This window comes from Capra hircus, unplaced genomic scaffold (genome assembly GCF_001704415.2).
Source record: "Capra hircus breed San Clemente unplaced genomic scaffold, ASM170441v1, whole genome shotgun sequence".
NCBI classification, from domain to species: domain Eukaryota; kingdom Metazoa; phylum Chordata; class Mammalia; order Artiodactyla; family Bovidae; genus Capra; species Capra hircus.
The window spans coordinates 9976-37244 of NW_017190156.1; the positions used below are offsets into that span (position 1 = coordinate 9976).

A 27269-nucleotide genomic window follows, 5' to 3' on the forward strand; every position below is an offset into this window, starting at 1 on the left:
TGGAAGACCCTTTCGAAGTTCCAGAGGTTAGGTGTCATTAGCCTCGAAACGCCTCAGCGGAAATGGGCCTCATCTGGCCTGGAGGGGAGAACCTCCTGGATTTTCTCGAGTTGCAGCAGGTGCTCTCAATTTACGACGGGGACCTCAAGGACCCGCTCTGGTGGCCTCAGGAAAGGCCAGTCCCCATGCGAGTTGCAGTGGGCCTCTCGGGATCCTGCTCCCGTCAATGCCGGGACCTAAGACCGTGTGTGGAGTCAGGGCCGGAACCTGAGGATTCCTTTCCAGTACTGACACAGTTCTTGGGGTACTTCAGGAGTCTCCCCTGGGGAGTCAGTCCTCGTCTCGAGTGGGGACATGCACGTGCGCTTTCCTCCCAAGCTGCAGCAGCAGTGTCACCCTTCCCGTCGCATGGATCAAGGGATATGTGGCTTTCCCTCGAGGCTTTCCCACGAACCTTTCCCAAGAGGCTTTCCCACAGGGCTGTCCCTCCTACCACCGTGGTGTGAGTCGATCTTCAGCGTGAAAGTCGAGGCAGGGAAGGGAAAACAGGTTCCTCTGGAAAGGACTGAGACATCTGGGGGTCTCTTGGAATGGTGGCACGACCCTGGAGGTCCTCTCGCCTTTCCTGTGGAGATCGCCTTCTCTTGAGATGCGACGGGAATGCCGGGAATTCTTTCCCGACCAAGCAGGGAAAGGATCCGTCATTTCAAGCTATGAGGTGGAAACGGGGCTCCTCTGGATGTGGTCGGGACCCTCGTGGTTCTCTCAAGTGGAGATGGGTATGTCGGGGAACTTCATGAGTTGCAGCAAGGGTGTGAAGGACCCTTTGGAAGTTCCAGAGGTTAGATGTGATTAGCCTCAAGAAGCCTCAGGGGAAATGGGTCTCAACTCGCCTGGAGGGGAGAACCTCCTGGATTTTCTCGAGTTGGGGCACGTGCTCTCGACTTATGATGGGGACCTCAGGGACCCGCTCTGTTGGAGTCAGGAAAGGCCAGTCCCCATGCGAGTTGATAGGGGGCCTGTCGGGATTCCTCTCCCATAGATGCCGGGGCCTAAGACCTTGTGTGGAGTCGGGGCCGGAACCTGAGGATTCCTCTCCAGTGCTGACATGGATCTTGTGGTACTTCTGGACTCTCCCCAGGGGAGTCAGTCCTCTTCTCAAGTGGGGGCATGCACGTGTGCTTTCCTCCAGGCTGTAGTAGCAGTGTCCCGTTGCCCGTCGCGTGGATCAAGGGATCTGTGGTTTCCCTCGAGGCTTTCCCTCGAGGCTTTCCCACAGTGCTGTCCCAAGTGCCACCATGTTGTGAGTCGATCCTCGGCATGAAATTCGAGGCAGTGCAGGGAAAACACGTTCCTCTGGAATGGACGGAGACATCTGGGGGACTCTTGGAGTGGTGGCACGACCCTGGAGTTCCTCTCACCTTTGCTTTGGAGAGCGCCTCCTCTTGACATGGGACGGGAACGCCAGGAATTCTTTCCCGTCCAAGCAGGGAAAGGCTCCGACATCTCGAGCTACGAGGAAGAAACGGGGCTCCTCTGGATGTGGGCGGGACCCTCGTGCTTCCTCTCGAGTGGAGACGGGTATGTCGGGGAACTTCTTGAGTTGCAGCAAGGGTGTGAAGGACCCTTTGGAAGTTCCAGAGGTTAGGTGTGATTAGCCTCGAGACGCCTCAGCGGAAATGGGCCTCATCTCGCCTGGAGAGGAGAACCTCCTGGATTTCCTCGAGTTGCAGCAGGTGCTCTCGACTAACGACGGGGACCTCAGGGACCCGCTCTTGAGGCCTCAGGAAAGGCCAGTCCCCTTGCGAGTTGCTAGGGGGCCTCTCGGGATTTCTCTCCCATCGATGCCGGGGCCTAGGACCTTGCCTGTAGTCGGGGCCGGAACCGGAGGATTCCTCTCCAGTGCTGTCATGGATCTTGGGGTACTTCTGGAGTCTCCCCAGGGGAGTCATTCCTCATCTCCAGTGGGGGCATGCACGTCGCTTTCCTCCATAGCTGTGGCAGCAGTGTCACGGTTCCCGGTGTGTGGATCAAGGGATCTGTGGCTTTCCCTCGAGGCTTTCCCACGAGGTTTACCGACAAGGCTTTCCCACAGGGCTGTCCCACGTGCCACCTTGGTGTGAGTCGATCCTGAAAGTGAAAGTCAAGGCAGTGCAGGGTAAACAGGTTCCCCTGGAATGGACTGAGACATCTGGGGTACTCTTGGAATGGTGGCACGACCCTGGAGTTCCTCTCGCCTTTCCTGTGGAGAGCGCCTCCTCTTGACATGCGACGGGAACGCCAGGAATTCTTTCCCGACCAAGCAGGGAAAGGATCCCTCATCTGGAGCTACGAGGCTGAAACAGGGCTCCTCTGGTTGTTGGCGGGACCCTCGTGCTTACTCTCGAGTGGAGACGGGTATGTCGGGGACCTTGCTGAGTTGCTGGAAGGGTGTGAAGGACCCTTTGGAAGTTCCAGAGGTTAGGTGTGATTAGCCTCGAGACGCCTCAGCAGAAATGGGCTTCATCTCGCCTGGAGGGGAGAACCTCCTGGATTTTCTCGGTTTGTGTCATGTCTCTGTCGAGTTACGACGGGGACCTAAGGGACCTGCTCTTGTGGCCTCAGGAAAGGCCAGTCTCCATGCATGGTGCTAGGTTTCTCTCGGGATTCCTCTCCTGTCGTTGCTGGGGCCTAAGACCTTGTGTGGAGTCGGGGCCGGAACCTGAGGATTCCTCTGCAGTGCTGACATGGAACTAGGGGTATTTCTAGAGTCTCCACAGGGAAGTCAGTCCTCGTCTCGAGTCGGGACTTGCACTTCTACTTTCTTCCCGAGCTGTAGCAGCAGTGTCGTGCTTCTCTCTGCGTGGATATAGGTATCTGTGGCTTTCCCTTGAGGCTTTCCCACGAAGCTCTCCAACAAGGCTGTCACCCGTGCCACCGTGGTGTTAGTCGATCCTCGTCGTGATAGTCGAGGCAGTCAAGGGAAAACAGGTGGTTCAGGATTAGGAAAAATAAAATAAAAGAAATAGGAAAAAAAATCTTTCTGGTACAGTTCTTCTGTGAATTCTTGCCACTTCTTCCTAATATATCCTGCTTCTGTTAGGTCCATACCGTTTCTGTCTTTATCGAGCCCATCTTTGCACGAAATGGTCCCTTGGTATCTCTAATTTTCTTGTCGAGGTCTCTAGTCTTTTCCACTCTGTTGTTTTTCTCTATTTCTTTGCATTGTTCGCTCCTGAAGGCTTTCTTATCGCTCCTTACTATTCTTTTTAACGATGCGTTCAGATTCTTATATCTTTCCTTTTTTCCTTTGCTTTTCTCTTCTTTTCTGTTCACAGGTATTTGTAAGGCCTCCTCAGACAGCCATTTTGCTTTTTTGCCTGTTTTTTTCTTGGGGATATCTTGATCCCTGTTCTTATACAATGTCACAAACCTCCATCCATAGTTCATCAGGCACTCTATCAGATCTAATCCGTTAAATCTATTTCTCACTTCCACTGTATAATCATCAGGGATTTGATTTAGGTCATACCTGAATTGTCTAGTGGTTTTTCCTTCTTTCTTCAATTTAAGTCTCAATTTAGCAATAAGAAGTTCATGGGATGAGCCAGTCAGCTCCCCATCTTGTTTCTGCACGCTGTATGGATAGTGTGTGGCTATGCCTTTGGCTGCAAAGAATATAATCAGTCTGATTTCAGTGTTGACCATCTGATGATGTCCATGTGTAGAGTCTTCTCTTGTGTTGTGGGAAGAGGCTGTTTGCTATGACCAGTGCATTCTCTTGGCAAAATTCTATTATTTGCCCTGCTTCATTCCTTACTCCAAAGCCAAATTTGCCTATTATTCCAGGTGTTTCTTGACTTCCTACGTTTGCATTCCAGTCCCCTAGAATGAAAAGGACAACTTTATTAGGTGCTGGTTCGAAAAGGTCTTGAAAGTCTTCATAGAACCGTTCAACATCAACTTCTTCAGCATTACTGGTTGGGGCATAGGCTTGGGTTACCTGATATTGAGTGGCTTACCTTGGAAAGGAACAGAGATAATTCTGTCGTTTTTGAGAGGGTATCCAGGTACTGCATTTCAGGTTCTTTTGTTGACCATGATGGCTACTTCATTTCTTCTAAGCGATTCCTGCCCACAGTAGGAGATATCATGGTCATCTGAGTTAAATTCATCCATCCCAGTCCATTTTAGTTCTCTGATTCCTAGAATGTCAATGTTCACTCTTGCCATCCCCTGTTTGACCACTTCCACTTTGCCTTGATTCCTGAACCTAGCATTCCAGGTTCCTATGCAATATTGCTCTTTACAGCATCAGACCTTGCTTGTTTCACCAGTCACAACCACAACTGGGTATTATGTTTTCTTTGGCTCCATCCCTTTCTTCTTTCTGGAGTTATTTCTCCACTGATCTCCAGTAGCATATTGGGCACTTACCGACCTGGCAGTTCCTCTTTCAGTATCCTCTCATTTTGCCTTTTCATATTGTTCATGGGGTTCTCAAGGCAAGAATACTGAAGGGGTTTGCCATTCCCTTCTCCAGTGGACCACATTCTGTCAGCCCTCTCCATCATGACCTGGCCGCCTTGGGTGGCCCCTCACAGCATGGCCTAGTTTCATTGAGTTAGACAAGGCTGTGGTCCATATGATCAGTTGGCTAGTTGTCTGTGATTATGGTCTCAGTGTGTCTGCCCTCTGATGTCGTCTCACAACATCAACTGTCTTTCTTGGTTTTCTCTTACCTTGGTCATTGGCTATCTATTCACAGCTGCTCCAGCAAAGCTCTACCACTGACCCTTACCTTGGACGAGGGGTATCTCATCAGAGCCGCCCCTCCTGACCTTGAACGTGGAGTAGCTCCTCTTAGCCCTCCTGCACCCGCACACAACCTTTAGTTGTGTTGAAACTACAAATCTGTGTGCCAACCACAAGTAAAATGAAGTGGCTCAGTCGTGTCCGACTCTTTGTGACTCCATGGACTGTAGCCCACGAGGCTCCTCTATCCATGGAATTTTCAAGGCAAGTGTACTGGAATGGTTTCCTTCTCCAGGGATCTTCCCGTCCCAGGGATCAAACCAGGGTCCCGCATTGGGGGCAGATGCTTTACCAACTGAGCCACCAGGGAATCAAGCTTTCACAAGTCAAAAAGATAGTAAACTGAACATAAGAGATAACATGCACGTGATGTATCTGATAAGCGGTTCCCATGTAAAATAGACTAAGAACAAACAGCACACAAGTCTCCAAGAAAAAACACACCACCCTTGTCCCATCCCCCAACACCAACTCCAACCTAAACACTTGATCTCACTCTAACTTATCCCTAAAATCTAACCCTATGCTAACAATATCTATGTGCGTTCAAAGGCATCCATCCATTCACAGGAGAGATAGAAAGAGAAAAAGGAAAACAGAGACATAATTTCCTTTCTTTTGAAAGGAAAAGAAAGATATGTCTAGAGAGAGACACTGAACAAGAGAGAGGAAATGAGTAAATTTTACAGACCTCTTCATAAATCTATCTGGAAGTGTGAAGCAATGACAGCGCTCATCCACTACAAAAGTGGGCAAATAACCCAAGCATATGAGAGTAAAGGAGTAGAATGCAGGGAGCCATTATAGGCTCAGCCACCCACAGAAGCCAAGATGGGGCACTTGAACCAGAATCTCAATGGAAAAAAAGAGGACCAGAAAGTTGGGTCCTCTTGTAAATAAGAGAAGGTGATCTTCCAGTCTCCCTTTCAGTTCTCTATTGGGGGGTCGGATTCCCAAAATAGGTAGCAAAGGGAGTTCTGTCGAGTTGCCATAGGGATCCGTAGCTTTCTCTTGAGGTGCCACAGAGTTGTCACACCGTCCATTGTGTTTTGAGTCGATACTCGGAGTGAATCAGGTGAATCGGTGCAGGGGAATCAGCTTTATCTGGAGTGTATTGGGACATCTTGATCTTTTGGAATTGTGGCACGACACCTGGAGTTCCTCACGAGTTTCAAGATGAGATCAACTCATCTTGAGGTGCGACGGGAACGCCGGGATTCCTTTCCTGACGAAGCAAGGAAATGGACCCTCATCTCGAGATAAGGAGGGGGAAATGGGGCTCTTCTTGAGTTGTGGCGGGACACTCGGTGTTCCTCTCCAGTGGAGACAGGTATATCAGGGAACTTCTTGAGTTGCATCAAGGGTGTCAAGGACCCTTTCGAGGCTCAAGAGGGAAGATTCGATTTCCCTCGAGACACCACAGCGGAAAAGGGCCTCATCTTGCTTTGAGGGGAGAATCTCCTGGTTTTTCTAGAGTTGTGGCAGGAAACCTGGGGTTCCTCTTGAGTTACGACGGGGACCTCAGGGACCTGCTCATATTGCCTCAGGAATGTCAAGTCTCCATGCGAGTTGCGAGGGATTTCTCAGGATTCCTCTCCAGTTGGTGCTGTGTGCTAGGTCCTCATCTGGATTGGGGCTGGAACCTCAAGTTTCCCCTCCAGGGCTGACATGGATCTCGGGGTTCCTATGGAGTTTCAACAGGAGAGTCAAGCTTCATCTCGTGTGGAGACATGCAAGTCCACTTTCCCCTCGAGTTGTCAAAGTAGTGTCAGACTTCCTTTCGAGTTGACATAGGGATATGTGGCTTTCTCTCGAGGGGCCACAGCACTGTCACAACTGCTATTGTGTTTTGAGTCGATCCTCGGGGTGACAGTCGAGTCAGTGGAGGGGAAACCGGTGTATCTGGAGTGGATTGGGACATTGGTGTCCTTTGGAATGATGGTACGACACCTGGAGTTCCTCTCGACTTTCAAATTGAGGCCACCTCCTTTTGAAGTGCGACGGGAATGCCGGGATTCCTTTCCCGACGAAGCAGGGCAAGGGACCCTCATCTTGAGATGAAGAGGGAAAAACGGGGCTCTTCTTGAGTTGTGGTGGGACTCTCGGTGTTCCTCTCGAGTGGAGACGGGCATATCGGGGTACATCTTGAGTTGCATCAAGGGTGTCAAGGACCTTTCGAGGCTCAAGAGAGAAGGTGGATGCTGCAGCAGAAAATGGCCCCATCTCGCTTTAAGGGGAGAATCTCCTGATTTTTCTCGAGTTGTGGCAGGAAACTCGGGGTTCCTCTCGAGTTACAACGGGGACCTGAGGGACCCGCTCATGTTGCCTCAGGAAAGTCCAGTCTCCATGTGAGTTGCAAGGGGCCTCTCAGGATTCCTCTCCAGTCGGTGCTGGGGCCTATGTCCTTATGTGGAGTTGAAGCCGGTACTTCAGGTTTCCTCTCCGGGGCTGACATGGATCTCAGTGTTCCTATGGAATTTCAAGAGAGGACTCACGTCTCGTCTCGTGTGGAGATAGGCAAGTCTGCTCTCCTCACGAACTGTCAAAGTTGTGTCAAACTTTCTGTCGAGTTGACATAGGGATCTGAAGCTTTCTCTCGAAGTGCCACTGGGATGTCACACCTTCCATCGTGTTTTGAGTCGATCCTCGAGGTGACAATTGAGTCACTGCAAGGGAATCTGGTGTATCTGGGGTGGGTTGGGACATTGGGGTCTGTTGGAATTGTGGCTCGTCCCCTGGAGTTCCTCTCGACTTTGAAGTTGAGAGCGCCTCCTCTTGAGGTGAGACGGGAACACCATGATTCCTTTCCCAATGAAGCAGTGAAATGGACCCTCAACTTGAGATGAGGAGGGAAAACCGGGGCTCACTGTGAGTTGCTGCAGGACCCTCAGAGTTCCTCTGGAGCAGAGACGTATATGTCGGGGAATTTCTTGAGTTGCATCAAGGGTGTCAAGGACCCTTGCAAGGCTGAAAATGGAAAGTGGGATTTCTCTTGAGACGGCGCAGTGGGAAAGGGCCTCATCTCAAGTTGAGGGGAGAAACTCCTGGTTTTTCTCCAGTTCCGAGAGTAACCTTGGTGTTCCTCTAAAGTTATGTCTGGGAAGTCAGGGACCCGCTTGTGTTGCCTCAGGAAAGTCCAGTCTCCATGCGAGTTTCGAGGGGCCTTTCGGGATTCCTCTAGTCGATGCCAGGTGCTAGGTCCTCATCTGGAGCTGAGGCCGCAACCTCAGGGTTCCTCTCCAGGGCTGACATGGATTTCGGGGCTCCTAAGGAGTTTCAACAGGAGAGTCAGGCCTTGTCTCGTCTGGAGTCATGCTAGTCCGCTCTCCTCTCGAGCTGTCAAAGTAGTGTCAGGCTTCCTTTCGAGTTGACAAAGTAATCTGTGGCTTTCTCTCAAGGTGCCACTGGGCTGTCACACCTGCCATCGTGTTTTGACTCGATACTCCGGGTGACAGTCGAGTCAGTGCAGGCGAATCTGGTTGATCTGGAGTGTATTGGGACATCGGGTTCTTTTTGATTTGTGGCATAACCCCTGGAGTTCATCTCGAGTTTCAAGTTGAGAACGCCTCCTCTTGAGGTGCAAGGGAAACACCGGGATTCCTTTCTCAACAAAGCAAGGAAATGGACCCGCATCTCGAGAAAAGGAGGGGAAAATGTGGTTCTTCTTAACTTGTGGCAGAAACCTCGGTGTTCCTCTTGAGTGGAGATGGGTGTGTCAGGGAAATTCTTGGGTTGCATCAAGGCTGTCAAGGACCCTTCCGAGGCTCAAGAGAGAAGATGGGATTTCTCTCCAATGCCACAGCAGGAAAGGGCCTCGTCTCACGTTGAGGGGATAATCTCCTGGATTTTCTTGAGTTGCTCCAGAAACCTTGGGGTTCTTCTCGAGTTACTACTTGGACCTCAGGGACCCGGTTGTGTTGCCTCAGGAAAGTCAAATCTCCATGCGAGTTGTGAGAGGCCATTCGGGATTCCTCTCCAGTCAGTGCCAGGTCCTAGGTCCTCATCTGGAGCTGAGGCCACAACCTCAGGTTTACTCTCCAGGGCTGACATGGATCTTGGGGTTCCTATCGAGTTTTAATAGAGGAGTCAGGCATCGTTTCTGAGGTTCAACTTCAACTTGAGATAAGGACCTAGGACCTGGCACCAACTGGAGAGGATCCTAAGAGGTCCTTCACAACTCACATGAAGACTTGACTTTCCTGAGGCAACGCGAGAGGGTACCTGAAGTCCCTGTCATAACTTGAGAGGAACACCATTTTTCCTGCTGCAACTATAGAAAAAGCAGGAGATTCTCCCCTCATTGCGAGATGAGGCCCCTTTCCCCTGCAGTGTCTCGAGAGAAAGCCCGCCTTCCCTCTTGAGCCTCGAAATGGTCCTTGACAGCCTTGATTCAACTCAAGAATTTCCCCGACATACCCTCCCCCATTCGAGAGTAACACTTAGGGTCCTGCCTCAACTCAAGAAGAGCCCCATTTTTCCCTCTTCATCTCAAGATGAGGGTCCATTTCCCTGCTTTGTAGGGAAGGAATCCCAGCATTCCCATCACACTTCGAAAGGAGGCTGTCTCAACTTGAAACTCGAGAGGAACTCCAACGGATTTCCCACAATTCAAAAAGAGCCTGATGTCCAAATCCACTTCAGATAAACCTGATTCCCCTGCACCAATTCGACTATCACGCCGAAAATCAACTCAAAACACATTGGCACGTGTGGCAGCCCTGTGGCACCTTGAGAGAGAGCCACAGATCCCTATGTCAACTCGGCCGGGTGCCTGACACTACTTTTACAGCTCGAGAGGAAAGCGGACTTGCATGTCTCCACACAAGAAGGCCTGATTCCCCTGTGGAAACTCCGTAGGAACTCCAAGATTCATGTCAGCACTGGAGAGAAATCTTACGTTCCAGCCTCAACAGTAAAAGAGGCCATTGGCCCCTGCACCAACTGCAGAGAAATCCCGAGAGGCCCCTTGCAACTCGCATGGAGATTTGACTTTCCTGAGGAAAAATGATCGGGTACCTGACGTCTCTGTCGTGACTCCAGAGGAACCCCAAGTTTCCTGCCGCAAGTCGAGAAAAACCAGGAGATTCTCCCATCCACGTGAGATGAGGCCCTTTTCTGCTGCAGCATCTCGAGAGAAATCCCATCTTCTCTCTTGAGCCTTAAAAGTGTCTTTGACACCCTTGATGCAACTCAAGCAGTTTCCCTACATCGCCTTCTCCACTCGTGAGTAACCCCAAGTGTCCCGCCACAACTCAAGAAGAGCCCCATTTTTCCCTCCTCATCTCGACATGAGGGTCTGCCTTGAGCCAGCACGGGAGATCCCACCCATGACAAAGGTCAAGAGGACGAGTCCTTACAGGTAAAGACGACTCAGTACTTGAGGGATCCTCTGGAGTACAAGCATCTACCCCAAAACCAGAATCTGCCTATCCTGCTATTTTTCACCAACTCCTCTCTTACCAACAGGGAACTCTCCCCGACCATCTTTCTCTGAAGAAAATTAACTTAGAGCTCTAGTTTATAAGTCTCCTGGACATGTAATTGGAGTGTTTCAATTCAAACCCCTCTGATTGCTTTCTCACTTGCCTGACAGGTTTATCCGGACTTTTTCAACTAAGCATGTGATTGTTTACAGCCTCCAAACCACAAGAGGCACAGGAAGCTTAAAACATTATAGGAATGTGGAGCCTTTTGAGGAGTTAAAAATGATTAGAATAGAACCGGTTAAGGGTTTCATGGTTGAGCCAATACTTGCTGCCAAGTTTTCATATCTTTTATTTGTTGATATAGTTCGTATAGAGAAAAAAGCAGTTAGTAGCCCTGGCATCACCAACATTAGATCTTTGAGTTAAGTACTTTGTTGTAATCCACTGCACCTTTGTTCTATATGAATGTAACTTAACTGTATTTAGTACTTTGAGGATGATGCAGATTAAAGAAAAAACACTTCAAGGGAAAATGAGTTTTTTGGTTGATTAACATTCATCAAGGAAAAGAGCCACAAAATGTTAACAGGCCTCTAGGCCAGAAGATAATGTAAATCACCTGAGACCTTTTGAATACAGAAAAGTATACAGAAAGAAAGCCTGGTATCGATAAGGGTCAGGACTGCTGCCTCTGCATGACTCCGCATCTTCCATTATGTAAAACTTAGGATATACAAGCTCCTTTTGCAAATAAAGCTACGGGTCTTGCACAAGCTTGCCCTTCCTGTGTCGTACATTCTTTCTATCTTTACTTTCTTTTCAGGCTGATCCCTTGGGGTGCAGTGTTCCTCCGTGTTCACTTCTCTGCCTGGGCTTATAAGACCCATGCGAGATGGAGCACAAAGCGGGGCACCCTCTGCTATTCAAGTGGTGGCCGGTGGCCTATGTGAACGGGGTAAGTCCCTGGTCTTGGGACTGTATTGGCTTTCTGTGTAAACCAAGGAATATCAGTCTATTCTCTCCTCTATTCTCTAAACTGCAAATTATTTCCTTATCTCTCTATATATCTATATATCTCTGTCGCCTCGCCGTCCACGTTTCGGATGCCCTGGATTCAACCGAGGCTGTATCCTGGTAAGGGTCCATGTCTCTGCTTCTTCGGGAAAGGTATCCCGGCATTCCTGTCCCAATTCAAGAGAAGGCATTCTCAACGTGAAACTCGAGAGGAACTCCAGGGGTCGTGCCACAATTAAAAAAGACCCCAAAGTCCCAATCCACTCCAGATACACCTGATTCCCCTGCACTGACTCGACTGTTACCCGGAGTATCGACTCAAAACGTGATGGCATAGGTGACAGCCCTGTGGCACCTCAAGAGAAAGCCACAGATCCCTATGTCAACTCGACAGGAAGCCTGACACTATTTTTACAGCTCTAGAGGAAAGCGGACTAGCATGTCTCCTCACGAGATGAGGCCTGACTCCCCTGTGGAAACTCCATAGGAACCCAGAGATCCATGTCAGTACTGGAGAGGAAACCTGAGGTTCTGGACTCAACTCCAGATGAGGACCTAGGACCCAGCACTGACTGGAGAGGAATCCCGAGAGGTCCCTCGCAACTCACATGGAGACTGGACTTTCTTGAGGTCACACGAGTGGGTCCCTCAGGTTCCAGTCGCAACTTGAGAGGAACCCCAAGTTTCCCGCTGCAACTTGAGAAAATCCAAGAGATTATCCCCTCAACATGACATGAGGCCCTTTTCCACTGCGGCGTCTCGAGAGAAATCCCACTTTCCCTCTTGACCCTCGAAATAGTCCTTGACACCATTGATGCCACTCAAGAAGTTTCCCCACATAATCGTCTCCACTCGAGAGGAACACCTAGGGTCCTGCCACAACTCAAGAAGAGCCCCATTTTTCCCTCCTCATCTCGAGATGATTGTCCATTTCCCTGAGTCGTTTGGAAAGATATCCCCACGTTCCGTCACACCTCAAAAGGAGCCAGTCTCAACGTGAAACTCGAGAGCAACTCATGTGTTGTGCTACCGGGGTCCAGCCCCGGTTGGTTCCAGGGTATCCGAAGCATGGACGGCTAGGCCAGAGAGGTATATAGATATAGGTTTATAGACTTAGAGTTATAGAGGGAGGTAAGACAGCCGTTAAGAGATTAGAGGAGAGAAAGAGGCTGATATTCCTTGGTTTACACAAATAGCTAATAAAGTCTCAAGACAAGAGACTTGCTCTGTTCTCGTAGGCCACAGGCACTTGCTTGAATAGCGGAGGTTGCCCCGCCTTGGCCTCCCTCTCGCGTGGGTCTTAGAAGCCCGGGCAGAAAAGTAAATGCATAGAGCCTCTGTCTTCCAAGGGATCAGCCTGAAAACGAGAGGGAGTTAAAGGGAGAAAGAGAGAAAGAATTGACATGAGGGAGGTCAAGCTTGTGCAAAAACCCCATAACTTTATTTTCAAAAGGTCCTTATATACCCTAAGTTTTCCATAATGGAAGATGCAGAATCATGAAGGGTCAGCAGTCCTGACCTTATCGATATCAGGCTTTCTTTCTGCATACCTTTCTGAATACAAAAGGTCTCAAGTGATTTACATTATCTTCTGGCCAGGAGGCATGTTAACATTTTATGGTATTTTTCCTTGATAAATGTTAATCAACCAAAAAACTCATTTTCCCTTGAAGTGTTTTTCTTTAATCTGCATCACCCTCAAAGTACTAAATAAAGTTACATCCTTATAGAACAAAGGTGCAGTGGGTTACAACACAGAAAGTACTTAACTCAAAGATCTAATGTTGCTACTTGTTTTTTCTATATACAAACTGTATTAATTAATGCACTCCCGGGTACACAACAAATAAAGGATATGAAAACTTGGCAGCAAGTATTGGCTCAACAATGAAACCCTTAACCAGTTTTATTCTAATGATTTTTTAACTGTTCAGAAGGCTCAACATGAGGAGGGAAAAACAAGGCTCTTCTTGAGCTGTGGCAGGACATTTGGTATTCTTCCCGAGTGGAGATGGGTATTTAGGGGAACTTCTTGAGTTGCATCAAGGGTGTCAAGGACTCTTTCGAGGCTAAAGAGGGAATGTGGGATTTCTCTTGAGACACTGCAGCGGAAAAGGGCCTCATCTCGCGTTGAGGGGAGAATCTCCTGGTTTTTCTAGAGTTACAGCATCAAACTTGGGGTTCCTCTCAAGTTACAACGGGGACCTCAGGGACCCGCTTGTGTTGCCTCAGGAAAGTCAATTCTTCCCGCGAGTTGCGAGGGGCCTTTTGGGATTCCTCTCCATTCTGTGCCGGGTCATAAGTCCTCATCTGGAGCTGAGCCTGGATCCTCAGGGTTCCTCTCTAGTGCTGACATGGTTCTCGGGGTTCCTATGGAGTTTCCACAGGAGAGTCAGGCCTCGTCTCGTGTGGAGACATGCAAGTCCGCTTTCCTCCTGAACTGTAACAGTAGTGTCAGGCTTCCTGTCGAGTTGATATAGGTATCTGTGGCTTTCTCTCGAGGTGCCACAGGGCTGTCACACGTGCCATCGTGTTTTGAGTCAATACTTGGGGTGATAATCAAGTCAGTACAGGGGAATCATGTGTACCTGGAGTGGACTGGGACATCTTGGTCTTTTAGAATGGTGGCACGACCCCTGGAATTCCTCTCGTCATTCAAGTTGAGACCCCCCCCCTTATTGAGGTGCGACGGGAACGCCGGTATTCCTTTCCTGACAAAGCAGAAAAATAGACCCTCATCTCGAGATGAGGAGGCAAAAACGGGGCTCTTATTTTTTGTGGCAGGACCTTTGGTGTTACTCTCTAGAGGAGACGAGTGTTTCGAGTAACTTCTTGAGTAGCATCACAGGTGTCAAAGACCCTTTCGAGGCTCAAGAGGGAAGCTGGGATTTCTCTTGAGACGCCGCAACAGAAAAGGTTCTCATCTCCCATTGAGGGGAGAATCTCCATGTTTTCTCGAGCTGCGGCAGGAAACTTGGGGTTCCTCTCGAGTTAAGACAGGGACCTCAGGGACCAACTCGTGTGGCCTCTGGAAAGTCCAGTCTCCATGCGAGTTGCAAGGGGCCTCTCGGGATTCCTCTCTACTCGGTGCCAGGTCCTAGGTCCTCATCTGGAGCTGAAGCCAGAACCCTAGTTTTCCTCTCCATTGCTGACATGGATCTCGGGGTTCCTATGGTGTTTCCACAAGGGAGTCAGGCATCGTCTCATGTGGAGACATGCAAGTCCGTTTTCTTCCTGAGCTGTAACAGTAGTGTCAGACTTCCTGTCGAGTTGACATAGGGATCTGTGGCTTTCTCTCGAGGTGCCACAGAGTTTGTTGCCGGGGTCCAGGCCCAGTGGATCCAGGGAATTCGAAGTGGGGATGGAGTTGAAGTCTGGGAAAGGACTATTTAATTAGAAATATATGAGAGATTAGAAAAAATAGTGTAGTAGGAAACTCTAATGGAGAAAAGAGGCTGAATAAATTGGTTTGTGTGGAAAATTAATAAAACCTCGAGACAAGAGGTTTGCACCATCTACGTTAGGCCACCGGCGCCCACTTGAATAGCAGAGGGTGCCCTGCCTTGGGCCACCTCTCGGGTGGGTCTTAGAAGACACTGCAAGTAAGTAGAAGTGGTGAGCCTCCGCACTCCAGATGGGAATTCTGCTTGAGAAGGAAAGGGATGTAGAGGGAGAAAGAGAGAGAGAGAAAGTCGATATGGCGGGAGCCATATTTCCAAGAAACCAGTTCGAGAAGCTGGTCTGAGAAACTGGTCCATCCATTATTGTCTGGAAAATCTTTTTAAACCTTTGGTTGCGCATAGAGATCAATGGATAATAAAAAATTATGCAGGGTCAGCTGCCCTGACTCTTGTCGAGACCAGGCCTTCTCTCTGCATACTTAGCTGTATACACAAGTCTTAGGTGATTTACATCATCTTCTGGCCAGAGGGCCAATTAAAAATTTACGGCCATTTTCTAATAAAGGTCTGTCAACAAGAAAACCTTACAAGTGTTGTTCTTCCCACAGCCTGGTGCCACTCTCAGAAAGCACTAAATAAAGTTACATTCTTACAGAGCAAGGACACAACAATTTATAACAAAGAAAGAGGAGTACAGTGATTTATAACAAAGAGAAAATTAATTAACTCAAAAGTTTAGTGTTGCTAACATCAAAACTACTGTATTCCTTTTTGTATATCCCAATTACATTGATTAATATACTTCAGGTGCCTTAAAGATAAAGAATATGGAGGCATGGCAGCAGTCATGGACTCAAGAGTGAAACCCAACACCAATACAATTTTTAGCTTTTTGGAAAAGGCTCTGTATCTTTAAGATGCCTTAAGCTTTGTGCCTATTGCGGTTGGGGGGCTGTAAACAATCACAAGTTGTAAAAGTCCAGTGGAATCTGTCAGGCAAGTTAGAGAACCATCAGAGGGATTTGAGCTGAAACATTCCTTTCATATGCAGGAAACTGGTTGGAGCTCTAAGTTAACATTTTCCAGAGAAAGGTGGTGGGGGGACAGCCCCTGTTAATGTCAGAAGAGTGGAAAGCAGAGTACAATAAGGCAGGCAGACTATGGCTTTTGGGGGTAGATGCTCAGCCAGATCACGTCTTTGGGTATGTCAGACTTCCTTCCTCATGACTTTGTCACAGGCGGAATTCCTCACGCTGGATCCTAGCAGGCTGTCACAAGTGCCATCGTGTTGTGAGTCGATTCTCAGTCTGACCATCGAGTCAGTGCAGGGGAATCAGGTGTATCTCAGTGGACTGGGACAGCAGGGTCTTTTGGAATGGTGGCAGCACCCCTGGACTTCCTCTCAACTTTCAAGTTGAGACCATCTGCTCTTGAGATGTGATGGGAACGCCAGGATTCCTTTCCCCATGAAGCAGGGAAATGGACCCTTAACTCGAGATGAGGAGGCAAAAACGGGACTCTTCTTGAGTTGTGGTGGGACCCTCGGTGTTCCTCTCAAGTAGAGACAGTAATGTCGGGGAACTTCTTGAGTGGCATCAAGGGTGTCAAGGACCCTTTCGAGCCTCAAGAGGGAAGGTGGGATTTCTCTCGAGATGCTGCAGTGGAAAAGAGTCTCATCTTGCATTGAGGGGAGAATCTTCTGGTTTTTCTCGAGTTGCCACAGGAAACTCGGGGTTTCTTTCAAGTTAAGATGGGGACCCTCTCGTGTTGCCTAAGGAAAGTCCACTCTCCATGCTAATTGCTAGGGGCCTCTGGGGGCACCTCTCCAGTTGGTGCCGGGTCCTAGGTCCTCATCTGGAGCTCAGACCATAACCTAAGGGTTCCTCTCCTGTGCTGACTTGGATCTCTCGGTTCTTATGGAGTTTCCACAGGGGAGTCAGGCCTGGTCTTCTGTGGAGACATGCAAGTCCACTTTCCTCTCGAGCTGTAACAGTAGTGTCAGGCTTCCTGTCGAGTTGCCATAGGAATCTGTGGCTGTCTCCCGAGGGGCCACAGGGCTGTCACACATGCCATCGTGTTTTGAGTCGATTCTCTGGGTGAAAGTCGCGTCTGTGCAGGGGAATCAGGTGTATCTGGAGTGGATTGGGACATCAGGGTCTCTTGGAATTGTGGTACGACCCTTGGTGTTCCACTCGACTTTATATTGGGGATCGCCTCATCTTGAGGTGGGATGGGAATGCCGGGATTCCTTTCCCGATGAAGCAGGGAAACGCACCCTCATCTCGAGATGAGGAGGGAAATACGGGGCTCTATTTGAGTTGTGGCAGGAGCCTCAGTGTTCCTCTCGAGTGGATACGGGTATGTCGGGGACTGCTTGAGTTACATCAAGCGTTTCAAGGACCCTTTCGAGGCTCAAGAGGGAAGGTGGGATTTCTCTCCAGACGCTGCAGCCAAAAAGGGCCTCATCTCGCGTTGAGGGCAAAATCGCCTGGTTTTTCTCGAGTTGTGGCAGGAAATTTAGGGTTTTTCTCGAGTTACAATGGGGACATCAGGGACCCGCTTGTGTTGCTTCAGGAAAGTCCAGTCTCCATGCGAGTTGCAAGGGGTCTCTCTGGATTCCTCTCCAGTCGGTACGGGTTCTAGGTCCTCACCTGGAGTTGAGGCCAGAACCTCAAGATTCCTCTCCTGTACTGACAGGGATCTCAGTGTTCCTATGGAGTTTCAACAAGGGACTCAGGCCTCGTCTGGTGTGGAGACATGCAATTCTGCTTTCCTCTCGAGTTTTAATAGTAGTATCAGGCTTCTTGACGAGTTCACATATGGATCTGTGGCTTTCTCTTGAGGTGCCACAGGGCTGTCACAATTGCCATCATGTTTTGAGTCGATACTCGGGGTGACAGTCGAGTCAGTGTAGGAGAATCAGGTGTATCTGGAGTGGATTGGGACATCCGAGTCTTTTGAAATGGTGGCACACCAGTGGAATTCCTTTCGACTTTCAAGTTGAGGCCGCCTCCTCTTGAGATGAGCCGGGAATGCCGGGATTCCTTTCCCAACGAAGAAGGGAAATGGACCCTCATCTCGAGATGAGGAAGGAAAAATGAGGCTCTTCTTGAGTTGTGGCCGGAACCTCGCTGTTCTCGAGTGGAGACGGGTATGTCAGGGAACTTCTTGAGTTGCATCAAGGGTGTCAAGGACCATTCGAGGCTCAAGAGAGAAGGTGGGATTTCTCTCGAGATGCCACATTGAAAAGGGCCTCATCTCGCATTGAGGGGAGAATCTCCTGGTTTTTCTCGAGTTGTGGCAGGAAACTTGGAGTTCCTCTCCAGTCACGATGGGGACCTCAGGGATCCGCTCGTGTGGCTTCAGGAAAGGCCAGTCTCCATGCGAGTTGCGAGGGGCCTCTCAGGATTACTGTCCAGTCAGTGCCGGATCCTAGGTCCTCATCTACAACTCAGGCTGCAACCTCAGGGTTCCTCTCCAGTGCTGACATGGATCTCGGGTTCCTATGGCATTTCCACAGGGGAGTCAGGCCTCATCTCATGTGGAGACATGCAAATCTGCTTTCCTCTCAAGCTGTAACAGTAGTATCAGGCTTCCTGTCGAGTTGACATAGGGATTTGTAGCTTTCTCTCGAGGTGCCACAAGGCTGTCACACGTGCCATCGTGTTGTGAGTCGACACTCGGGGTGACAGTCAAGTCAGTGCAGGGGAATCAGGTGCATCTGGAGTGGACTGGGATATTGGGGTCTTTTGGAATGGTGGCACGACCCCTGGAGTTCTCGAAGTTCAATTTGAGACTGCCTCTTCTTGAGGTGTGACGGGAACGCCGGGATATCTTTCCCAACGAAGCAAGTAAATGGACCCTCATCTCGAGATGAGGAGGGAAAAACGGGGCTCTTCTTGAGTTGTGGCTGAACCCTTGGTGTTCCTCTAGAGTGGAGACGGGTATGTCGGGGAACTTCCTGAGTTGCATCAAGGGTTTCAAGGACCCCTTCGAGGCTCACGAGGGAAGGTGGGATTTCTCTCTAGACGCCACAGTGGAAAAGTGCCTCATCTCGCTTTGAGGGGAGAATCTTCTGGTTTTCCTCGAGTTGCATCAGGAAACTTGGGGTTCCTCTTGAGTTACAACAAGGACCTCAGGGACCTGCTCGTGTTACCTCAGGATAGTCCAGTCTCCATGCAAGTTGCAAGGGGCCTCTCCAGATTCCTCTCCAGTCGATTTCGGGTTCAATGTCGTCATCTGAAGGTGAGGCAGAAACCTCAGGATTCCTCTCCAGTGCTGACATAGATCTCGGGGTTCCTATGGAGTTTCAACAGGGGAGTCAGGCCTCGTCTGTTGTGGAGATATGCAAGCCTGCTTTCCTCTCGAGCTGTAACAGTAGTGTCAGGCTTCTTGTCTAGTTGACGTAGGGATCTGTGGCTTTCTCTCATTGTGCCATACAGCTGCCACACGTGCCATCATGTTCTGAGTCGATACTCGGGGTGACAGTCGAGTCAGTGCAGGGGAATCTGGTGTATCTGTAGTGGACTGGGACATCGGGGTCTTTTGGAAAGTTGGCACGACCCCTGGAGTTCCTCTCGATTTCAAGTTGAGACCACCTCCTCTTGAGTTGCGATGGGAACGCTGGGATATCTTTCCCAACGAAGCAAGTAAATGGACCCTCATCTCGTGATGAGGATGGAAAACCGCAGCTCTTCTTGAGTTGTGGCTGGACCCACAGTGTTCCTCTCGAGTGGATACAGGTATGTCAGGGAACTCACTGAGTTGTATCAAGAGTGTTAAGAACCTTTCAAGGCTCAAGAGGGAAGGTAGGATTTGTCTTGAGATGACAACCGGATAAGGGCCTCATCTCGTGTTGAGTGGAGAAACACCTTGTTTTTCTCGAGTTGTGGCAGGAAAGTTGGGGTTCCTCTTGGGCACGACGGGGTTCTCAGGGACACGCTCGTGTTTCCTGAGGAAAGTCCAGACTCCATGTAAGATGAGAGGGCCGCTCGGGATTCCCCTCCAATCGGTGCCCTGTCCTAGATCCTCATCTGGAGGTGAGGCCTAAACCTCAGTGTTCCTCTCCAGTGCTGACATGGATCTCGGGGTTCCTCTGCAGTTTTGCCGGAAGCCAGCCTGAGGAATTCCACCCGTGGCAAAGGTCATGAGGAAGGAAGCCTGACATACGCAAAAACATGATCTGGCTTCAGGAGTTTCCCCTGGGTTTTCCTGAACATCTCCCCTAAAAACCAGAGTCTGCCTGCCTTATTGTACTGTGCTTTCCACTCTTCTGACATAACAGGGGGCTATCCCCGACCACCTTTCTCTGGAAAGAGTTAACTCAGAGCTCCAGTTAACAATCTCCTGCATATAAAAAGAACGTCTTGGTTTAAACACCATGAGTGGCTTTCTAACTTACCTGACCGTTCTGCCTGGACTTTTACAACTTGTGATTGTTTACAGTCCCCAACCGTGAGAGGCACAAAGCTTAAAACATCTTAAAGTTATAGAGCTTTTTAGAGCTAAGAATTAGTTTGGTGAAGGGCTTCATTTTTGAGTTAATATTTGTTGCCAGACCTCAATATTGTTTATCTTTTAGGCACCTGAAGGATATTAACCAATGTAATTGGGATATATAAAAAGGAATATAGTAGTTTTGATGTTATCAACACTAGACTTTTGAGTTAATTAATTTTCTCTTTGTTATAAATCACTGTACTCCTCTTTCATTGTTATAAATTGTTTTTTCCTTGCTATGTAAGAATGTAACTTTATTTAGTGCTTTCTGAAAGCAGTATCAGACTTTGGAAAGAACAACACTTTTACGTTTCCTGGTTGACAGACACTTAATCAGAAAAGGGCCGTAAGAGGTTAATTGGCCTTCTGGCCAGAAGAGGATGTAAATCACCTAAGACTTGTGTATATAGCTAGGTATGCAGAGAAAAAGCCTGGTCTCGATAGGAGTCAGGGCTGTTGATGCTGCATAATTTTGTATTATCCACTGATCTCTATGTACAACCAAAAATATAAAAGCGTACCTGAACAATAAAGGATGGGCCAGTCACTGGAAAGGCTGGATTCCCCCGTGTCGAATCTCTCTCTCTCTCTTTCTCCCTCTCCCTCCCTCTTTCTCCCTCTCCCTCCATCTCCTTTTCAGGTTAAATTTCCATTCGGGGCATGGAGGCTCGTCATCTGTACTTACTTGCCATGGCTTCTAAGACCCATGCAAGATGGAGCCCAAGAAGGGGCACCCTCCACTATTCAAGCGGGTGCCGGTGGCCTAACATAGATGGTGCAAACCTCTTGTCTCAAGGTTTTATTAGGTTTCTGCATACACCAGGTTATTCAGCCTATTTTTCTCCACTAATTTTCCTACTATACTAATTCTTCTTAATCTCTTTTTATATTTCTAAATAAGTAAGCTTTTCCTCCCCATGCCTACACCCCTTCGAATTACCCTGGACCCACCGTGGCTGGACGCCGGCAGAGTTTCAAAAGGGGACTCAGGCCTCATCTCGTGTGGAGACATGAAAGTCCGCTTTCCTCTCAAGCTGTAACAGTAGTGTCAGGCTTCCTGTCGAGTTGACATAGGGATCTGAGGCTTTCTCTCAAGGTGCCACAGTGCTGTTACACTTGCCATTATGTTTTGAGTTGATACTCGGGATGACAGTCAACTCAGGCAGGGTAATAAGGTTTATCTGGAGTGGATTGGGACATAGAGGTCTTTTGGAATGGTGGCACGACTGCTGGAGTTCCTCTAGACTTTCAAGTTGAGACTGCCTCCTCTTGTGGTGCGATAGAACGCCAGGATTCCTTTCCTGACGAAGCAGGGAAATGGACCCTCATCTCGCAATGAGGAGGGAAAAACGGAGCACTTTTGAATAGTGGCGGGACACTCAGTGTTCCTCTCGAGTGGAGACGGGTATGTCTGGGAACTTCTTGAGTTGCATCAAGGGTGTCAAGGACCCTTTCGAGGCTCAAGAGGGAAGGTGGGATTTCTCTTGAGCCACCGAAGCAGAAAAGGGCCTCATCTCACGTTGAGGAGAGAATCTCCTGGTTTCTGTTGAGTCGTGGCAGGAAACTTGGGGTTCCCCTCCAGTTACAATGGGGACTTTAGAGACCCATTTGTGTAGCCTCAGGATAGTCCAGTCTCCATGCGAGTAGCGAGGGTCTCTGGGGATACCTCTCCAGTCGGTGCCGGGTCCTAGGTCCTCATCTGAAGCTGAGACCGGAACTTCAGGTTTCCTCTCCAGTGCTGACTTGGATTCCGTGCTTCCTATGGAGTTTCAACAGGGGAAAGTCCTCGTCTCGTGTGGAGACATGCAAGTCCGCTTTCCTCTTGAGCTGTAAAAGTAGTATCAGGCTTACTGTCAAGTTGACATAGCGATCTGTGGTTTTCCCTCAAATTGCCACAGGGCTGTCACACGTGCAATCGTGTTTTGAGTCGATACTTGGGGTGACAGTTGAGGCAGTGCAGGAGAATCAGCTGTATCTGGTGTGGATTGGGACATTGCCATCTTTTGGAATGGTGGTACAACCCCTGGAGTTCCTCTCGACTTTCAAGTTGAGATCACCTCCTCTTGAGGTGTGAAGGGAATGCAGGGATTCCTTTCCCTACTAAGCAGGGAAATGGACCCTCATCTCCATTTTGGTGTCCTGGGACATGTACTACGGACATGGCTCGGGGTCGGTGGACTGCTGCTAGGAGTCTGCGGATCTCAAGTAGGTTTTTAACTTCTTTTCCCTCTGCTGTGGTAAACCCCACTCTCTATATATTGGGCCCTGAATATGCACTGTTCCAAATGCATACCGGATGTCGGTATAAATGGTGATCTTCTTTCCTTTTGCCCTTTCCAGTGCCTGTATCAAGGCTATTAATTCCACTTTCTGGACGAATGTCCCAGGGGGCAGAGCTTTAGCCCAGATGACCCTCCCAGAGTCATCTACAATGGTTGTCCCTGCCCTTCTTTGTCCATCTTTTACAAAACTACTTCCATCTGTAAACCATACCAGTTCACTGTATTTTAAGGGCACATCTTTTAGGTCTTTCCGTATGGCCATCACATCGGCCAATATCTCACCACAATCATGGAGGGGGCCATCTTTCTTCGGGATGGGCAGGAGAGTGGCCGGGTTCAGGAAGCAGGGCGTCTGAAAGTGTATCCGGGGGATATCCAGCAGCAAGGCCTGGTAATGGGTTAAGCAGGCATTGGAGATCCACTTACCCGGTGGCTGCTTGAGAATCCCTTCAATGGCATGGGGAGTGTAGACCAGGAGCTGTTGTCCATACGTTAACTTGTCGGCATCATGGACCAGGAGAGCAGTGGCTTCAACGATTCAGAGGCAGGGTGGCCACCCCGCGGCTACTGGGTCCAGTCTTTTAGAGAGGTAAGCTACAGGTCGCTTCCAAGGCCCCCATTGCTGCGTCAAGACTCCCTTTCCTACTCCCTGTTTTTCATCCACAAACCGTTGGAAGGGCTTAGACGGGTTAGGGAGAGCAAGGGCCAGGGCTTTCAGCAGAGCCTGCCAAAGTTCTTGAAATGCCTGTCTCATTGGCTCAGTCCAAGTCCAGTTTTTACTTTCCTTGCTCCGTTCATACAATGGCCGGGCCTTTTCAGCAAACCCCAAGATCCACAGCCTGCAATACCCAACAGTCCCAAGAAATTCTCTCACTTGACAAGGAGTTGCTGGCTCAGGGATCTGCAAAATAGTCTCTTTAATAGCCTGTGTCAGCCGTCTCCACCCCTGCTTTATCTTATATCCTAAGCAGGTGACCTCCTGTCTAGCAATTTGCGCTTTCTTTGCACTAGCCCGGTATCCCAATGTCCCCAAAGTTTGGAGGAGGTTGCCTGTCGCCTCTAGGCATGCCTCCTTGGTAGCAGCGGCTAGCATAAGATCATCCACATACTGCAACAAGACAACGTTGGGGTGATCAGCCCAGTACTCACGGAGGTCTTCGCCCAGAGCCTCATTAAATAGCGTTGGTGAGTTTTTGAAACCCTGCGGGAGGTGAGTCCAGGTCAGTTGTCCTGTGGTCTGGCTGCCCTCCTCGGCCCTCTCGAAAGCGAAGATCTCTTGGCTCGAATGGGCCAGCGGCAAACTGAAAAAGGCATCCTTCAAGTCCAGGACCGTATACCAGACATAGTCTGGTGGCAGGCCACTCAAGAGGGTGTATGGGTTAGGGACGGTGGGATGAATGTCACTCACCTGTTTGTTGACTTCACGAAGATCTTGGACAGGTCTAAAGTCCATTACCCCAGGATTTTTCACAGGTAACAGGGGAGTGTTCCACGGAGATTGACACCTTCTGAGAATCCCTACCTTCAAGAGCCTCTGGATATGTGGTGTGATTCCTCATTAGGCCTCCAGACTCAGAGGGTACTGTTTCACCCATATAGGGGTGGCATCTGCTTTCAGTTCAACAATGATGGGAGGTCTCTGTTTGGCTAGTCCTACTTCCGCTGTTTCTGCCCAGGCCAGAGGGTATTTTTGGACCCAAGGCTGCACATTAGGGTCAACAGCCATGGGATGCCTCGGCTGGTACAGTCTATATTAGTCCCTCAGCGCCAAGGACAAAACCTGTATAGGGTGTCTGGTCCCATCCATAACTGATATCCCTCCGTGGTCAAAGTGGATTTGAGCATTGACCTTAGATAATAAATCCCTCCCTAGTAAGGGAGCCGGGCATTCTGGTATCACAAGAAATGAGTGGGACACTCGTTGGGCCCCCAAGTCCACCTGACGTTTAGTAGTCCATTCATATCATTTAGTTCCGGTGGCCCCTTGTACCCAGCTGGTCTTCTCGGACATTGGTCCATCTTTCTGGTTAAGGACTGAGTATTGGGGCCCGTGTCCACCATGAAGCCGACTGGTTTCCCCTCCACATGTATAGTTACCCAGGACTCGGGGAGGGGGGCTGAGCCCTGACCCCCCTAATCGCTATCATCTCCTGCATATAAGACGTGGGCCCCCAGGGAAGGCGCTTCTTCCATGGTGGGCTTTTCCCCTGGTTTTCTTTTAGGGCACTCTCTTCTCCAGTGCCCTCGCTCCTGACAATATGCACATTGGTCCTTTCTTAGTCTCTGTCTAACTTGCTTTCCTTCATCTCTCGGCCTGACTTCATTAGTTCCCTGAGAATCAGCTCCCTGTCTCACCCCTGCAAAGAATATCTGGGCTAATTCTTTCTGATTCCTGCAGTTTTCCTCGGCCCTGAACTCTCTCTCTTCCCATCTAACACGTTCTTTTCTTTCCTCTGGAGTTTCCCTATGGTTAAAAACCCTCTCTGCTGCCCTCACCAGGTCTTGTATGGATTGTTCCCCTAACCTCTCTATTTTCTGCAGTTTCCTCCTGATATCCGGGGCTGCCTGATTCACAAATGCTAGCACAACTGCTGAGTGTGACTCATCGGCCTGTGTGTCCATGGGGGTATACTGCCTAAAAGCTTCCGTTAATCTCTCAAGGAAGGCTGCTGGGCTCTCATTTGGCTCCTGTCTAACCAGATTTACCTTTGCCAAATTTGTTGGTTTCCTGGCGGCTGCTCAGAGACCAGCAATAAGAGTCTGGCGGTACACTCAGAGACGCTCCCTACCTTTAGTGCGCTAGAAGTCCCATCAGGGCCGCGTCAGGGGGAATCCCTCATCAATCAGATTAGGTTGAGTTGTAGGTCTCCCATCTACCCCTGGAACATTTTTCTGTGCTTCTGACAATATCCATTCGCATTCCTCTGTGGTGAAAAGCACTTGTAATAGCTGCTGACAATCATCCCAAGTGGGGTTATGGGTGAAAAGACTGGATTCTAAAAGGTCAATGAGGCCCTGAGGCTTTTCCAAGAATGAAGAGGTTTGAGTTTTCCAATTATATAAGTCACTAGTGGAAAAGGGCCAGTATTGGTATGTTCGTTCCCTGTCCAGGCCGGCTGGCCCTGCCCGAACAGGAAGTGCCCGGACTGTGGAGGTGGGTGCTTCCGGGTTATCTTCATCCGCCATATTGGGGACTCCCCTAGTTCTTCCTTGAGTTCCCTGGGAGAGGCCCCCTTCCTGGGTTGGGGCCGAAGGTTCAGTATCCCTTAGCGTTCCTCCAGACGAAATCTGAGGTACCTGAGGGGGCAAAGGTGGATGCACACGTCGGGGTGGGGAGAGATCGGTTTCTAAGTCAATTAGGTTAGGATATAGTGAGGATTCCTGGAATATCGGCTTCACTCAGCCGTTGCACTCTTTGTATTCTTCCTCTTTGGATGTTTCCACAACAAGTACCTGTGGGATAGGTGAAGTGGGGGAAGGGGAAGTAAAGGGCCGGGGAATAAAAGGTCTCAGCCAGGCCGGTGGATTTTCTACCAAATCCTGCCAGACCAAAATATAGGGAGTTTGGTCTGGGTGTCCAGACAGGCCAAGAGCGAGCACTTTCTCTCTAACTGCTTGAATAATTGGCAGGCTGAAGGTTCCCTCTCGCAGCCAGCTGACATTAAAGGCAGGCCACTCGGCAGAACAAAAAAATCATTAGTTTGTTCTTCTTCACCAACACCGACAGATTTCGTGCTCTAGACTTAAAATCAGAAGTGGCCAGTCATAAGGGACAAAGGAGTAGAAGTTGCTTGCCCCATGATTACAGGGAAGAACACAGGAGACAAAATGAACACACAAAGAGCAAAGACAATGCCAGCACTCACACAGACACAACAAATGGATAACAAATACACATCGGCCAAGAACATAGCACTAGGTCTTCTTGGCACCCCCCTTGAAACTTCCTTTCCCTTGAGGTTATCTTACCAACAAGGTGTCCACAGAGCCAGCCACCTTCCCAGCACAATGCTTGGCCTCGGCCTTATGCCGGCTAGGTTGACCTCCTTCAGGCTAAGGAACCCCTTCTGCTGGGAGGGTGTTATTCCCCTCAGTTAAAAGGAATCCCAGACAAGCCCCCAAATGTTATGCCCAGTGTCCGAGTCCCCAAAACTGAGAGAATAAGACGTCCACAGCAGTGCAAAAGCATAAAGGGGTTTATTGCTAGCTCGAGATAAGGCTCAAGTCTCATCCAGTGCAGTGGAGTCTTGACGATTGCCCCAAGCTCTGAATCATAGCTGCTTATATACAGGCGGTCTTTTGTCTCAGCAATAGTGTAGTTGGAGTGTGGTGATTGACTCAATCTTGGGTCATCGTGGTGATTGACTTAACCTTGGCATCATCAGGGACCTTGGTGTCATCGGGGACTTTGTTGGGGCTTCCTAGAATTATGACTCATGCTTACAAGAACCTGAGGCTTAGGCCTAGTGTGGCCTGTTGAGCCTGTCATGGCTCAGGTCAGGTCCCAACATTCCACAGGCCCTGTCGCCACAGGATCTCAAAGGAAGAGACTCGTTCTGAATCTGAGCCGGAAGGACGCCCTGCAAGTGCTCTTTCAACAGAACCCCTACCCTGGGATAGCGACCAGAGAATGGCTGGCCCGGGAGCTTGGCATTGCCGAAAGCAGAGTTCAGGTAGGCCCCCATCTCTGCCTCCACTCTCCCTTTCAGGCTCTCCATGCCAATCCGAGTCAGCTGAAAGCACCTGGCGGCCTTTCTCCTGAGAAGGAATTCTCTCTGTTTGCCCCTAGGTCTGGTTTCAAAACCAGCGAAGAAGATGGTTAAAGCAGAGCCGATTGCCGTCTGAATGTGTGC

The 27269-nt window shown here is 49.5% G+C and overlaps 1 pseudogene; it reads right to left on the reverse strand.

The window, feature by feature from the left end:
* Positions 1–22427: 22427 nt before the first annotated feature.
* LOC102169765 lies at positions 22428–25602 on the reverse strand (annotated as a pseudogene).
* Between the last annotated feature and the right edge of the window lie 1667 nt (positions 25603–27269).